At 37.5% G+C, this 15,273-nt stretch overlaps 1 pseudogene; it reads left to right on the top strand.

Moving 5' to 3' along the window:
- Window positions 1–10,594, top strand: part of LOC129666374 (translation machinery-associated protein 7-like) — a 20,422-nt pseudogene extending 9,828 nt beyond the window's left edge.
- Window positions 10,595–15,273: the final 4,679 nt, after the last annotated feature.

Here is a 15,273-nt window from a genome sequence, read left to right as displayed (position 1 = left end):
AGGAAGGAAGGAAGGAAGGAAGGAAGGAAGGAAGGAAGGAAGGAAGGAAAGAAAAGTATTATTGGTTAAGGACCCTTAATGAAACCAGGAAGTATTGTCAATAAGATTTGAGGCATGTTCTCCAGCCAAGCCTCTCCATAGCTGAACCACTGAACTTGGCTGCAGACATGGCCCTATTCCCCTGATATGAACTGAACTGACCTTTGGATTGGACCAAACCCACAGTTTACAAAAACCATTGTTAATTTTTCTTAACCTTCTGTATGATGGACTCCTTCCCAAATGACCCAGACACTAAAGCACACCCATATTTGTCTTACAAGACAGCTCAGTGTTTGCTAGCACACATCACAATTCATGACTAATAAGTGATGTCCAACCATCTGGACGTTTATAACTAAATACATTCACCATTTTGTAAAACTTTGGAGTACATCTTTAAGACTGCCTAGACTAACATTTTCCTGGATTATAGTCCCAATTAACCTCCATTAAATGTATTTTTGGGATATGTGTTGACAATCTTGAGCTTATTCATTGGAAGGAATACAGTGTCATCTTCTCTGAGTCAGGACATAGAAGAAACAGCTCTCTTATTGTTATAGCTTTGGCTGTTACACAGTAACTGCGGAGAAGGAGAAGCTGAAAGGTTTTGTGCTTAAGTAGCAGTTAGTTCTACTGGCATCAGTTTCTTTTCTTCTTCCTCAGCCACTGCAGAGAACTTTTGTTTCATACCGAACTGTCAAGGACATTGATGAGACCCAGAGAAGGTGGAGAATCTGAGTCACCACATTTTAACTCAGGTTGAAGTTAACAAGCTGTGTATGTAATGGGTCTCAGTAAAACCATCAATAGGCTCCCAGACCATAATCTTAAATCTTGTATGCTGAAGTGCAATAATAATTTTTCTCTAAGAGTCCTTTCTCATATTCTTTTATTCTTCACTTTAAATCTTATCATAGAAACATTTATACTTGGGAAAGTTGAAAAAATTCTAACACTGTAAAATTGTTTCTAGGTTTTAGGTATAAGGCACTTTTTTCTTTTTTCTTTCCTTCCTTTCTTCCTCTGTCCTCCCTCGTTCTCTTCCTCCCTTCCTCTCTCCCTTCCTCCCTTCCTTCTTTTATTTCCTTCTTCCTCTTTTTAAATTTTATTTCAGTTTTTTTGTGGTGCTGGGTATAGAACTCATGTGGGCAAGCATTTTACTACTATGCTCTAACTTTAGCCTTAAAATAACTTTTACATTTTTTGTTTTGTTTTTGTATTTTTCTTTGTTATTATTAGTATCATCATCAATTTATTCACTTTGTATCCCAGTTGTAGCTCCCTTCCTCTTCTCCCGGTTCTACCCTCGGGGAATCAATTTACTCTCTAATTTGTTTCTGGCAAATACTTTGTTAAGATTTAAAACTCTTTTCATGTGATTACTTAAAACATTAACCAGAAAGAGAATAAGACACCAACAAGAAGCCTTCGCTTTTTAGCTTTTGGGTACATTCAAGCTCGTAATAGTATACTGAATATTTGGATTTCATATAAATAATTGTTCAGATTGACAAGAGAGGCATAATTGAAGCAAGAGTTAGAGAAAATGTATGCCAAGAAGAAATAGAATACCATTGGAAGAAAGGCAGAGCTAAAAATTATAGGGGGTTCAACCTATGAGCACATAATTATGCAGTTAATAATGCTCAGGCAGCAGTGAAACTACTTGGTCAACCTTTTTGTAGAGGCTGGTCTAGAAGTCTCCTCATCCAAGATACCTAATAGTACATTCCTCCCACAATTATTCAAGGTGAACTATTAATGTTTGTTTTAAGAGGGTTTTTTTTTCACTTTTGTTTTTATCTTTGTGTGTATATGTGTGTATGATGTACGTGTGTATGTGTATGCATGTATGTGTGTGTGTTCATGTGAGTGAGTTCAGGCATCACAGCATGCCTGTGGAGTTCAGAGGACAATTTCAGGTGCCATTCCTTTCCTTCCAACTTGTTTGTGTTAAGGTCTCTTGTCATGCACTCTTATCACCAGTGCATGCACCAGGCTGGCTAGCCTATGAATTTAGGGACTTTTCCAGTCTCTGCTTCCTATCTCACTGTAGGATGGTGGGATTATAGAAACATGCTAGCTAACATGTCAGAGTCTTGGAGGTCTGAACTCAGATCTTTACACTTATGAAATAAATGATGTACTTCCTGAGCCATTTCCCCAACCTAAACTGCTAATGTTTAGCATTGTGTAAATAAAAGAACTGAGTTAGTGTGTGAGTTCTCTCTGGACATAATTTTATAATGATAATGGAGGGGTGAGACAAATATGTAAAAGCATGATTTACTGCTCAAATATGGTAATGAAGAGGAAGATCTGAAAAATAAAGCATGGAAAGAATACAGATGGTTTTCCAGGTGCAATTGTTTTTTTAAGTAAGAAGGAGAGGTAGGCATGGTAGGTGACTGCTGTTAGGTAGGTAAGTCATGGCACCTGAGTCAGACATACAAGAATTGTTTTAGACTGTATGCTGGCTAGTTTGTGAAGCCTAGTGGCATTATTTTAATTGTTCCAGCTAAATGGCATAGAAACTCTATAGACTCTATAGACTCCGTAGAAGTTGTGTTGTGAGGTAGGGAACAATTATAGCGGGCAATCTGACCAAGAAAGTACTGGAATTAGAAGCATGTATTCTTTCAGGACCTGTGATCAATGGAGTCTACTGAGCTAGAAAACTAGAGCCAATAGATTTGTCAGTTTATGAGGGCATAGTAGCTCAAGCCAGAAATAATATAAAAATTGAACAAATTGTACAACTTCCTTATGTTACTTGGAAATTTTTCAGAATTTTCATTCTAATACCACATATGGTAATTATAATAGCATAATTCAGAAAAGTAAAGAGTTTTAAATAAATAAGGGAATTGTAAACTTCTGGGTGATGTTTTATTGACCAGAATAACCTAGTAAGAGCTTTTTCCCTGAACTATTTCTTCGAAAGGTATAAAATACAAGTATTGCACTTATTTTCATATAGTCTAATAATTGCTGATCCACACTAAATTCTTTTGAAAAAATATGATTGGGCATATGGAAAAGCTGGCATTTTATTGAACATACTAGAAACACATTAACTCATATGAAATATAATCTTTGAGCACAAGGGAGCTATTTTTTTCTGTTTTTAAATTTAACTTTGATTTTTATAATTTATTCACTCTGCATCCTGATTGTAGTCCCATCTAGTCTCCTCCTGGTCCCACTCTCCCTTCTTCTTTCCCCGTATTCCTTAGAAAGGGGGCGACTCCCTGCCCTGCCATCTGGCCCCAGCCTATCAAGTCTCATTAGGACTGCTTGTATCCTCTTCCTTTGTGGCCTGTCAATGCTCCCTTCCCCCATCAGATGGAAGTGATCAAAGACTAAGCAACAGAGTCCATGTCAGAGACAGCCCCTGCTCCCCTCACTAGGGCACCCACATGAAGACTGACAGTTTTTAGTTCCTGGAGAGGCAAAGTTTTCATGGAAGATAGGTAGTCATACTTTGGGGTAGGATATCCACAACCTATTCAGTGAATGTTCATTGAAATATTCATGTGAAATAAGCTGTATTGGGTCTTGAAGCTGACAAAATGGCAAAGCTAAAAGTCTTCATGAAAATATCAGATATGTTCCACTTTTTGGGTCATTCAGCACATAATCACTGGAAATGTTCATATATAGGAATAATTATGAATACAGAAAATATATGATTATGGACTAGAATTTGTACAAAAGACTAAAATCCCAGACGGTTGAGTTACATTCATTTTATGTGTTTATAGTCATGGTGGTACCCAGGGTCAGAGAAAATGTATTAATTTACCTGTGGATGTAGAATGTTTATTATGAATTTCTATCATTGGTTTATTTCTTTTGCTGAATCATATTAACTCATACCCCTCTTCTTCCTTCTCTTACCTACAAGGTCCCTACAAGGTCACCTGATCTACTGAAACACCTTCGCACAGTGATGTGCTGCTGGCCATTGAGGCTGGAACTACGTCTCCAGGGTGCTGACCCACCTGATGGGAATCAGATAGGCATCAGTATATTTTAAGGTATCAGACTCCAAATAGTATGATTTCAACAAATAATCAGTTGAAAAATGTATTTATTTTACTCCCCTTACACTGGCATCAAGTCTTTGAAACACAGTGTGTGTTTTTCTCTTACAGTAGACCTTAGTTTGGAGGAGACACATTTTATGTTCTCAAAAGCCACAGGAGCCAAGTAACTCCCATACTGGACAGAGACAATCCAGAACATCCTTTCTATTTTCCTCATTCCTGATGAAAACACGAACGCAGAGTCAAACAGCAAGACTGCCTATCAAATGGCTGGCCATCATCTTAGCATAATTTCTTCCTGATTCTTGCTCTTAGAAGGGTTGCTGGTTATAACACTAACATTCTCCCCACCCCCCCTTTTCTTGAGCTGACAGCTATTTCACAAAACTGTCAAAACTTCAACTCATGTGGTTCAAGATCTCAGCACACTTCTTCAGGACACCATCACTGGTTTTGGCTTTCTGCTTTTCTGTTTTCTCAAGGTTGGCCATTAGGTGACCATGTGGATTTGATACTCAATTATATAATTTTATGTTTGATATTCACTTTTTCAGCTAAAACATTCTGATTATTTTACAACCTCTTCACCAGTAATTGATGTCGAAATGAGTGTTACTGATCAAGACTTAATTTGCTAATATGTATAGACACATATATGAAAGCTGATTGAAGCACATTTTTTATTAATCTAAAATATTAATTTAACTTTCATGAGGGGTCAGGTTGTACCAGTCAATAGGCATCTTCAACATGAGTACTTCTCTTTGAATTTGAAATTTGTATGACTGCGTTACTTAAGTCCCTGCCTCTTAGAATTCCACCATTGTTAAAAATCATCCAGTATTCATACCTTGACTTTTTAAAAAGTGAAAACTGAAGTTTAGTGAAGTTGGGTGATTTACATAAGGTTGTTGAGCTCACTGGTGCAGGAACTGGAGTGGAAATAGGCCCTAACATTTTTGCAGTGTGTTGCATTTTCTCCGTATGATTATCACTGGAACAATTATATACATGTATAAACTGCTGAACCATGTGTTTGTGCCATAAATGGATTTTACGTCAAACAATGTTAACCCTGTTTCATTATGGGGCCAATTTTCCACTTGAATATTTTCTTGTTTTAAGCATGGTTCTTTTTCTTTGCTGTGTCAGATTTGCAAAACTGCTGAAGTTTTCATATGATAACTTTAACTCGTGGATAAAAGACATTCAGTAGCAGGACAGCATGTACCCTACATTAATTACATGTTCTGATTTCCATAACTTTCTGGTTTCAGGATTCTGATTCATCGGTCAGATTGAGTTTAGGTCTGCCTGTCAGCACATGAAAGTCATGAAAATCTGCAAGGAAATTCGATATATACTCCTTCAAAAGATACATTTGGTTCAATTTAGAGTGACAAAGATCCAGTTTCTCATATTGTTTCATCTCAAGAAGTGACGGAGGCTAGATAGATGTAAGTCATATATACACTATTGCTTAATACTGGAATCCAAATATACAAAAATAACATTTCTTAAGCGGGAAATACATTTCACTTTTTTCTATCTTAGTATTTTTTCTAAGTAACTTCCCTAATTAGAGTGTGATTTTTAAAGCTGTCACCGAGTAGAATATAATCTGCACAAAATATTATTTTATTTAAAATTTCAGACTACAGTATTAATTATAATATTATTTTGATATTTCTCCTTTCCCTTTCCTTCTTTCAAATCCTCCCACATAGCTCTCTTTCCTTTGGAAGCTCTCTTTCTAAATTCATGTTTTTTTTCCTCTAGTTTTTACTATATATATATATATATATATATATATATATATATACATGTATATGTATAAATATGGAGTAGATATATTCCTAAATAAATATATTTCTGACTATATATTATTAAATAATATAATATATTCCTAAATATAAATAAATATATATATTCCTAAATATAACCTGTTCAGTCCATCTAGTGTTCTTGTATGTATGTTTTGAAGACTGACTGGCACTGGACAACTGGTGTGATTTTCCCTAGGGAAGACCACCTCTCCTGCTCCCAGCTTTCCTCAGTTGCTGATTGTTCTTTGTGTAGCACTGAGACCTCAAGGACTTTTCTCTGTCCAGTTTGGCATGTCCATTGGTGCCTAAGTTATTTAAAGTTACAAATGCCTGGTGAGGTATAGTATTTTATGATTGCATATCCTAGGTTAACCCCTATTGGATTGACATTTTAAATACGTCTAATAAATTATCTTTATTCATATGAGAGTTTGAGGGCATCTAGTTAGAAGGGAGAAATGAGTTTAAGTTGAAAAACTTTTCAGTCTCTCTTGTGTTTTCCTTGGCCGCTCTATTTTCCATGCAGTGTTAAAAGCAGGAGAGTAAATTGCCATGCGGTCCATTAAGTTGATTAATGTGACCACATACCCTGATGATTGTAGCCGAACCACTCTCTCAACCAAATAGATGCATTTGCTTAGCTTACCTGACTAACCATCAATTAAATAATGAAGTAGTTTTTGAACAGCTACATAAACAAGGTCTGCAGAGAGCTGCTAGGGCGTTCAGAGCAGGGTGCAAGGCTTCTGTCTCAAAGACTCCAAGACTTAGCTAGCTGATTTTATAGAAGTGTTTGTTGTGTTTCTCTGTTCTGTGTGAGGCCACCTTGCCTGGACTGTAAATTCCATGATGACTAGGCCCCAAATTGTCCTCCTTTTTTGTCTTCAAATTCCAGAACTATGCTTAATATGTAAGTGTCTCCTACCATGGACTTAGTTGAAATGAGGAATGAATAGATATGTCACCAAGATAAGCTCTAAGGGACAGTATATGGTCAAATGGTTGAGTTTCAAATTTAGGAGATCCAAACAACTCTTGAGAGCATTCAAGGAAATATATGTGAGTGTTTTTTCAACGTAAGCCCATTATTTAAGGAAAATATAGAGAAAATGTACTTAAATATGTATGTGATTCTTTTGCATAAACTTTTTTTCTAGAAAAGAAGAAAGGCATCACAGATTTTATTATGTATTAAAACATTTAACTTACACATAACAGTGTTAATGATGTTACCTACATGATGTCTTTGTCTGCCTGTGCATTTGTATATTAATGTGTCAGAATCCAGTGTCCCACTGGATTGGTAGTCATGTAATACAACCATTTTATGCTGCTTAGCATTAAAATCTTTTTTTTAATTAATAATTTTATTTTTTCTTATCAGTTACATTTTATTAACTCTGTATCCCAGCTATATCCCGCTCCCTGCTTCCTTATTCCCTCCTGTTCCCACCCTCCTTCCCTTATCTCCTCCCTGCCCCTTTCCAAGTCCACTGATAGGGAGGAACCTCCTCCCCATTCATCTGATCCTGTTTTATCAGGTATCTTCAGGACTGGCTGCAAAGCTCTCCTCTGTGGCCTAACAGGACTGCTCCTCCCTTGGGGGGTGGGGAGGTCAAAGAGCCAGCCATTGAGTTCCTGTTAGAAATAGTCCTTGTTCCCCTCACTATGGGAAACCAATTGGTTACTGAGCTACCACGGGCTACACCCAAGCAGAGGTTCTAGGTTATATCCATACATGGTCCTTGGTCTTTTCTGAGACTGGTATTCAACCAAGGACCATTAAAATCTTTTTAATGTTCCATTTTGTAATATACTATATTTTATATTAATATAATAATATAGAGATAATTAACTTATGTAAATTACGCCTTTTTTTTTTCAGTGATACATTTGATATTTCCTGGAATGTCAGAACTGGCATTTGCCAAAGCAGACTACCAAATAGTAATACTTCCTTGTTTGATAAAGATGGAATATTTACTAATTCAACAAGCACCAAACTCCTGGAAAGAGCTCACGGAATTCTCACATCAGTATTGGTTATTAATAGACTTTTGATCTTCTGAGACAACGTTTCTTTGTGTAGCTTTGGCTGTCCTGGTCTCACTTTGTAGATCAGGCTGGCCTCGAACTCACAGAGATCCGCCTTCTTCTGCCTCCACAGTTCTGGGATTACAGGCTTGCACCATTGCCCCCAGCTTAGTAGACTTTTTCTAATTTTAATTTTTTATATTAATTACAGTTTATTCACTTTGTATCCCAGCTGTAGTCCCCTTCCTCATTCCTTTCCAACCCAACCCTCCTCCCTCATTTCCTTCCATGCCCCTCTCCAAGTCTACTGATAGAGAAGATCCTCCTCCCTTTCCATCTGACCCTAGCTCATCAGGTCTCATCAGGACTGGCTGCAATGTCTTCCTCTGTGGCCTGGTAAGGCTGCTTCCCCTCATGGGGAGGTGATCAAAGATCCTGTCACTGAGTTCATGTCAGAGATAGCTCCTGTTGCCATTACTAGGGAACCCACTTGGATACTGAGCATAAACTATTGACAAGCATTTCTCAGTTAAAAACTCTAAGAAGCATTAATTTTACATAACATTAATTGAATGAATTTATGTATTTAGTATTGTTTCTCTTAAGCTTTTTTCTATTTTTAAAAATTCCTTTTAACAATTTTTGTTTTTACCTGTGTACTCATTCCACAACATTTAGGAAGCAGAAATATTCATCCAGTTATATCTTCCTAAATCCATGTGCTGAAGTCCAGTCCTCATTAAAACTCCAGGACTGATTTTAGCAGAAATAGGAACAAAAACAAACAAACAAACCAAAACAAACCTTAATGTTCTTTGGTAAGCACAAAATATCCTGGATAGCCGAAGCAATCTTGAGCAAGATGAAAAACCCTGGTGTCATCACCTGATTTCAAGTTACACTACAGAGTCATAGTAAATCCCAGCATGGTATGCGGATGATACAGGATGAAGGAGCCAGATACAAACTCACACAACACTAGCCACCTGGCTTTTGACAAAGGTGCTGAAAATAAATATTGGAAAAGAAGATAACCTCTTCCACAAACGGTGTAAGGAAAACTGGTTATTCACCAGTAGAGGAATCAAGAGAGATCTCTATCTTCCACCTTGCCCTCATTTCTTTCTTCAAGATTTTTTATCTAAAGAATGTTTTTTATTAATTTTGAAACATTTTCAGTGTATTTTTTATCATATTCATCTCCTCTAACTCTTCTCAGATCCACTCCCCATTCCATATTCACCCAATTTTGTGTCCTCATTTTTATTTTATTTTATTTATTTATTTTTAAATTTTTATTTTTTATAATTATTTTTACTTTTATTAATTACAGTTTATTCACTTTGTATCCCCCATAGCTCCCTCCCTCCTCCCCTTCCAAATCCACCTTCCCTCCCTCTTCACTGCCCGTACCCCTCTGCCAGTCCACTGATGAGGGAGGTCCTTCTCCCCTTCACTCTGATCCTACTCTATCAGGTCTCATCAGGGGTGGCTGCATTGTCTTCCTCTGTGGCCTAGTAAGGCTGCTCCCCCCTCAGGGGGAGGTGATCAGGGAGCAGGCCAATCATTTCCTGTCAGAGACAGTCCCTGTCCCCATTACTTTGGAACCCACTTGGACACTGAACTGCCATGGGCTACCTCTGTGCAGGGGTTCTAGGTTATCTCCATGAGTGGTCCTTGGCTGGACTATCAGTCTCAGAAAATACCCTTGTGCCTAGACATTTTGGATCTGTTGCTCTCCTTGTGTAGCTCCTGTCCTCTCCAGGTCTTACTATCTCCCACTTCTTTCATAAGATTCCCTGCACTCCTATTTTGAAACTACTAAGAGGTCCTACTCAGCTTTGATGCCGTAGTGGCACTCAGATTTTGTTGGTAACCAACAACTCTTTAATTGGACAAAAGACCCACGCAACAAGAGGGGAATCATGTCTGTTAGTGGAAACCTGGCCAACTACCTGGGGCTAGAAAGGCCATCAATTTTAGAAGAGAACGTACTATGACCGCTTCACTTAACCAGCATAGTCCTTAACAGAATTCCGAATATTTATTCTTATACCTAGATATAAGTGTAGTCCTGACCTCTTGTTAAAGAAACTTCTCTTTTAAACATACATAGACCATTACAGAAAACCATAACTGATAAAAATGTAGAGAAGGGGGAAGTGACATAATTATTTTTTAATTTCAAAAATAAAATATAAAAAAGAAACAAACAAAAATTTCACTCTGTAGTGAGTATCTTTTAACACAAAATACTTTCTGTATTTTGAAGCTATTTAACTATGAAGTTCAAGGATTATAAAAATGATTTATTGGTAGGTGCCATGTTGGGTCATGAAGGTGGCAAAAAGAAGCCCTTGAAACAGCCCAAGAAGCAGGCCAAAGAGATGGATGAGGAAGATGAGGCTTTCAAGCAGAAACAGAAAGAGAGGCAGAAGAAACTTGAGTAGCTAAAAGCCAGGGCCATGGGGAAGGCCCCCCTGGCCACAGGTGGAATTAAGAAATCTGGCAAAAGGCAAGCTGTTCCTCATATCTGAGGTGATGGTGACTCCCTTCCATTCCTATTTAAACACCTGCCATAACACTTTTGCCACCTATAGCTAGAATGAAGTGTTATCCTGGAGCCTATTGTACATTGTAATAAACTTTCATAATAAAATAAAATAAGTAATAAAATGAAAAATAAAATCATTTATTATATGTTTGTGTATGTTTATGTATATGAATGTAGCCTATAAAATAAAATCTCTTTTTTCCTTTCTCTCATCCTTTTTTCTTTCTTTCTTCCTTCTTTCCTTTCTTTCTTTCTTTCTTTCTTTCTTTCTTTCTTTCTTTCTTTCTTTCTTACTTAAAAGTAGGTATAGGGTAATCATACTAAAATATGTATACCTAAAGAAGCTAAGCAAGAAGGAGGACCCAGGGTAAGATGCTCAATCCTCATTCAGAAAGGCAAACGGGATAGACATCGGAAGAAGGTGAACATAAGGAACAGGAGTAGTCAGGAGCCTACTCACAGAGGGCCTCTGAAAGACTGTACCTAGCAGGGTACTAAAACAGATGCTGAGACTCATAGCCAAACTTTGGGCAGAGTGCAGGGAATCTTATGAAAGAAGGAGGAGAGAGAAAGGCTTGCAGGGGACTGAAGTTCTAGAAGGAGAACAAAAGAACCAAAAATTCTGGGCACAGAGATCTTTTCTGAGACTGATACTCCAACCAAGGACCATACATGGAGATAACCTAGAACCCCTGCAGAGATGTAGCCCATGGCAGCTCAGTATCCAAGTGGGTACCCTAGTAATGGGAACAGGGGCTGTCTCTGACATGAACTCAGTGGCTGGCTCTTTGATCATCTCCCCTTGAGGGGCGGGGGCCAGCCTTACCAGGCCACAGAGGAAGACAGTGCAGCAAGCCCTGATGAGACCTGATATGTGAAGGTCAGATGGGAGGAGGACCCTTCCCCCCCACTATCAGTGGACTGGGGAGAGGAGCATGGGTGGAGATGAGGGAGTGAGGGCGCCATTGGGAGGGGATAAAGGAGGGAGCTACAGCTGGGATACAAAGTGAATAAATTGTAACAAATAAAAAAAATTTAAAAAGAAAATACTATTGTCAAAATAAGTAGCGATAGAATGACGCCTCATGAAAAATATACTATTGCATTTGCATTTGTTTTCTGAATTTTATTTTATCCACAGACCCGGTTTAAGTATCACTTATATCCTCAAATCCTAATTCTCACACATTTTAAATAATGATCTTGGCTCCTGATTTCAGAGGTCATGAGGATTCAGAGGCCTCCCAGTCCTTTGATTTTTCTCTTTCTCTGGCTCCACAGAAAGGAATGTAGTTGTGGTTGGTTGGACAGTCCAATCTCATGGCAGCAAGACCAACAGAGAGAGAGAATGTGTGTTCTGGTGAGTAGTAGCAAACAGAAGGATGATAGTGAAGAAGTCCCTCATGTGGGTGACTGCATATACCCCCAAAGTAAAGTTAATTTATGAATTTCATTATTACCCTCACAATCGCAATGGAGTACTCTTATAGCTGTTCCCTTCTGATGGTATTAATTTATGGTTCAAACATATGAGTGAAATGGAATTAATTCAAAACTGAAAATGCACAGAGCCTATCCTAGGTATGTTTGCTCTGATCACTTTTCACATTTCTGCTGTGTGTCTGCTTTCTGTCTGTGCCTGCTCTATCAACACTGGCGCATCTACCCACGTTGCCATAGGCAGCAGGAGCTGAAGTGCTTCAGGATTTTCCTCTGCCTTGCATTTCCTCGATGCTGTTGCCTCCAGACTGACAGGTGCCAGACTATGAAACTCAGTAGTTTTGCCTGAGGAAGAAACACTATTAGGTGTAATTCACAGTTCAGACACTGATTGAAAAGTCATCCTCAGCTGGGGTCTTCCTCTATCACTGGCTGTCTCTTCTACTTTTGTGCCAAGATCTGCTGCAAGCACTTCCTCAATAAGTCATTTGCATTAAATCCTTGTTCTCTTACAGGGTCTGTTTGGGGGAAATCTGGCCTAAGATACTCTGCTTTCAAGTGGGTTTGCACTTTATTTTTTTAAATGTACAAACATCTTTATATAATTGAAATTTCACTCCACATACAAACACCCATTCTTATCCTTTTGATATTAGTTTTAAACATATTATTGGGGGCATTTAATCTATCACTGGGGTCTAAGTTTCATTAACAGTTTGGATTGTAAAGTATTTTTGTTGTTTTAATTTATGAAAAAGTTCTATGATAACTCAGTCTTTTCTTCATTTTACTATTCTATGATGTACTCACAAAACATATATGTTTGTCAATTTAAATTGACAAAATTTTTATATTTTGTTATGTCCATGTCTTGAAATGTGTACACTTTCTGGAATAGCTAAGTCAAGATAATTAACATGTACATTGTTACCTTATATAACTTTTTAAAATATTGTCTTAGTTAGGGTTTTTATTGCTTCAATGAAACACCATGTCCAAAAAGCAAACTGGGGAGGAAATTGTTTATTCATCTTACACTTTCGTATTGCTGGTTCATCACCAAGGAGGTCACTATAGGAACTCAAGCAGGGTAGAAACCTGGAGGCAGGATCTTATGCAGAGGCCATGGAGGGGTGCTGCTGGCTGGATTGCTTCCCCTGGCTTGCTCAGCCTTCTTTCTCATAAAAGCCAGGACCATCAGGGAAAGGATGGGACCTTCCCCATTTATCACTAATTGAGAAACTCCTTACAGCTTGATCTCTTGGACTCTAGCTTGTGTCAATTTGACACAAAACCAGCGAGTACAAATATCTTCGCAATTTCAAGAATTATAATTAACTATAGCTATCATGTTGTACAATATATTTTTGAACTCATTTCTGCTGTTGAAAATTTGTGCCTCTTGGCCAACATCTTCCTAACATCCTCTAAGCCTGCAGCCCCTGGTAACCATTATTCTACTCTTGTTTCTTTTTGGCTTTTCTAGAATCTTGGCCATGGATTCACTGTGCAGCTAAAACTAGCCTTGAGCTTCTAATCTTCCTGCCTCCACCTTTTAAGAGTTGAGATTTGTGGTTTAATTTGCATTCCTCAGATGATTAGTGAGGCTGAACATTTTTTCATAAACTTCTTGATGATTTATGTGGCTACGTTTTAGAAATATCATGTCCTTTGCCCACTCAAAAACCATTTTTGGTTCAACTATGGAGCTGTTTGATACTTTATAGATTTTAGAAATTAACTTGTTATCTGATGTATAGGTTGCAAATATTTTCTCCTATTAAATAAAATTATAACTTGAATAGTTCAGAAGACATTACTGAATAGATATGCTAAGTTTCCCATCAATGCTGGAAATGCTGAAAAATATTCAAAAGGTTAAGTAAAGTCATAGACACCATATGACAATAATGATGGTGGCAATGACTATTATGATGACAACCATCCATTACCACTTAAAGTATTTTCTTTTAGGTATTGTGTCAGAAGCTTCATCAAAATTATTTACTTGATACATACACATGTTGGCTATTTTAGAGGCAAAAAGAGTGAGCTGAAGTGGTATTGCTTTTGCAAATAATGTGAAAGTTAAATGGGGCGGTATGAAGGAAGAAATGAGCATGAATGGAGTATGTACTGCGTGCTTAACAGCTGTTCATAAAAGGCATAGAGTCAGTGTGGAGACTCTTCTCTTGGTATGTCAGTGGTCTAAAGTGGGTACTTAAACTAGGAGGAAGAAAGAAGACAGGCAGGAAGACAGAATCAGGTGATCATCAGCTCTCCTTTACTACATGCTGCAAAGGAAGTTTCTAATCCTATTTCGGATGAGAAGATCTAGAAGAATTCTTAGTAATTTTGAGTTTCATGTAGAAAAATGTTATTTTCTATCAAAAACACACACACACATAAAAAAAAAAACCCGAAACAAAACCCAAGCCAAAACAAAACAACAAGAACAAAAAACTTATGTATTTTAAGTAAAATAAAATTTGTATGTGGATCAAATTGGGGAACTTTAGAATTGATTTTCTCAACATAAACTGCTTATGAGTAGATTACTGACTATTCAAGTAGAATATTTGTATTTGCCTTCATGCACCATGGGCACTTTCATAATGGTGATGTCACTGGGAAGATGCCATTGAGAGGAAGTCACCTCTGCTTCCTGCTGTCATGTTAAGGCCCATGTTTTGCTTATTCCAACAGCAATTTTTTTGGGAGAGGCTGGATGTTATAAAAGATAGGAGAAAAGAGTACAATTCACAACTGGCCTTACTTTAAACTGGTCAAACTAGTTAACCCGGTTGCTTTCAGTTTGAGTGATGAAGTTTTATCATATTTAAGGAATATAAGGAAATAATAGATCTAACAATGGTTGGCATTTATATAGAAACTTAATGTTTATATGGACTTCCACATTGATACTTAACTTTATAACAATATAGAATAGAATTATCTTGATCCTAAACTCTGACTTCAGTTTCTATGTATTATGAAATGCTAGTATGGGCAGAAAGGAATCTCCCAGTTGATCCATAACAAACTCATGATATAAAGAGTTTGTGATGCAGACACACACCATCAATTTAAGGAAACAAAGCATGAGCAAGTGAGCAAAGAAGAGGGTCAAGAAAAAGCTTAAAAGTGTGTATTAGCAGTCATGTTGGCAGTAAGCCTTTATGGGTATAGCTTCTGATTGCTATGGGAGAGACAATGGTCAACATACTCCCCATTTCCTTGGATCTTACAGTCTTTCTGCCCCCCTCTTCTACAACAGTCCCTGAGCCTTGGGTGAAGAGTTGTGTCATAGATAAATTGATTGAGA

Source organism: Psammomys obesus, unplaced genomic scaffold, assembly GCF_907164565.1.
Source record: "Psammomys obesus unplaced genomic scaffold, mPsaObe1.curated_primary_1811, whole genome shotgun sequence".
NCBI lineage: Eukaryota > Metazoa > Chordata > Mammalia > Rodentia > Muridae > Psammomys > Psammomys obesus.
Note: the sequence above shows the minus strand (reverse complement) of the source record. Positions and strands in the feature narration are given on the sequence as shown.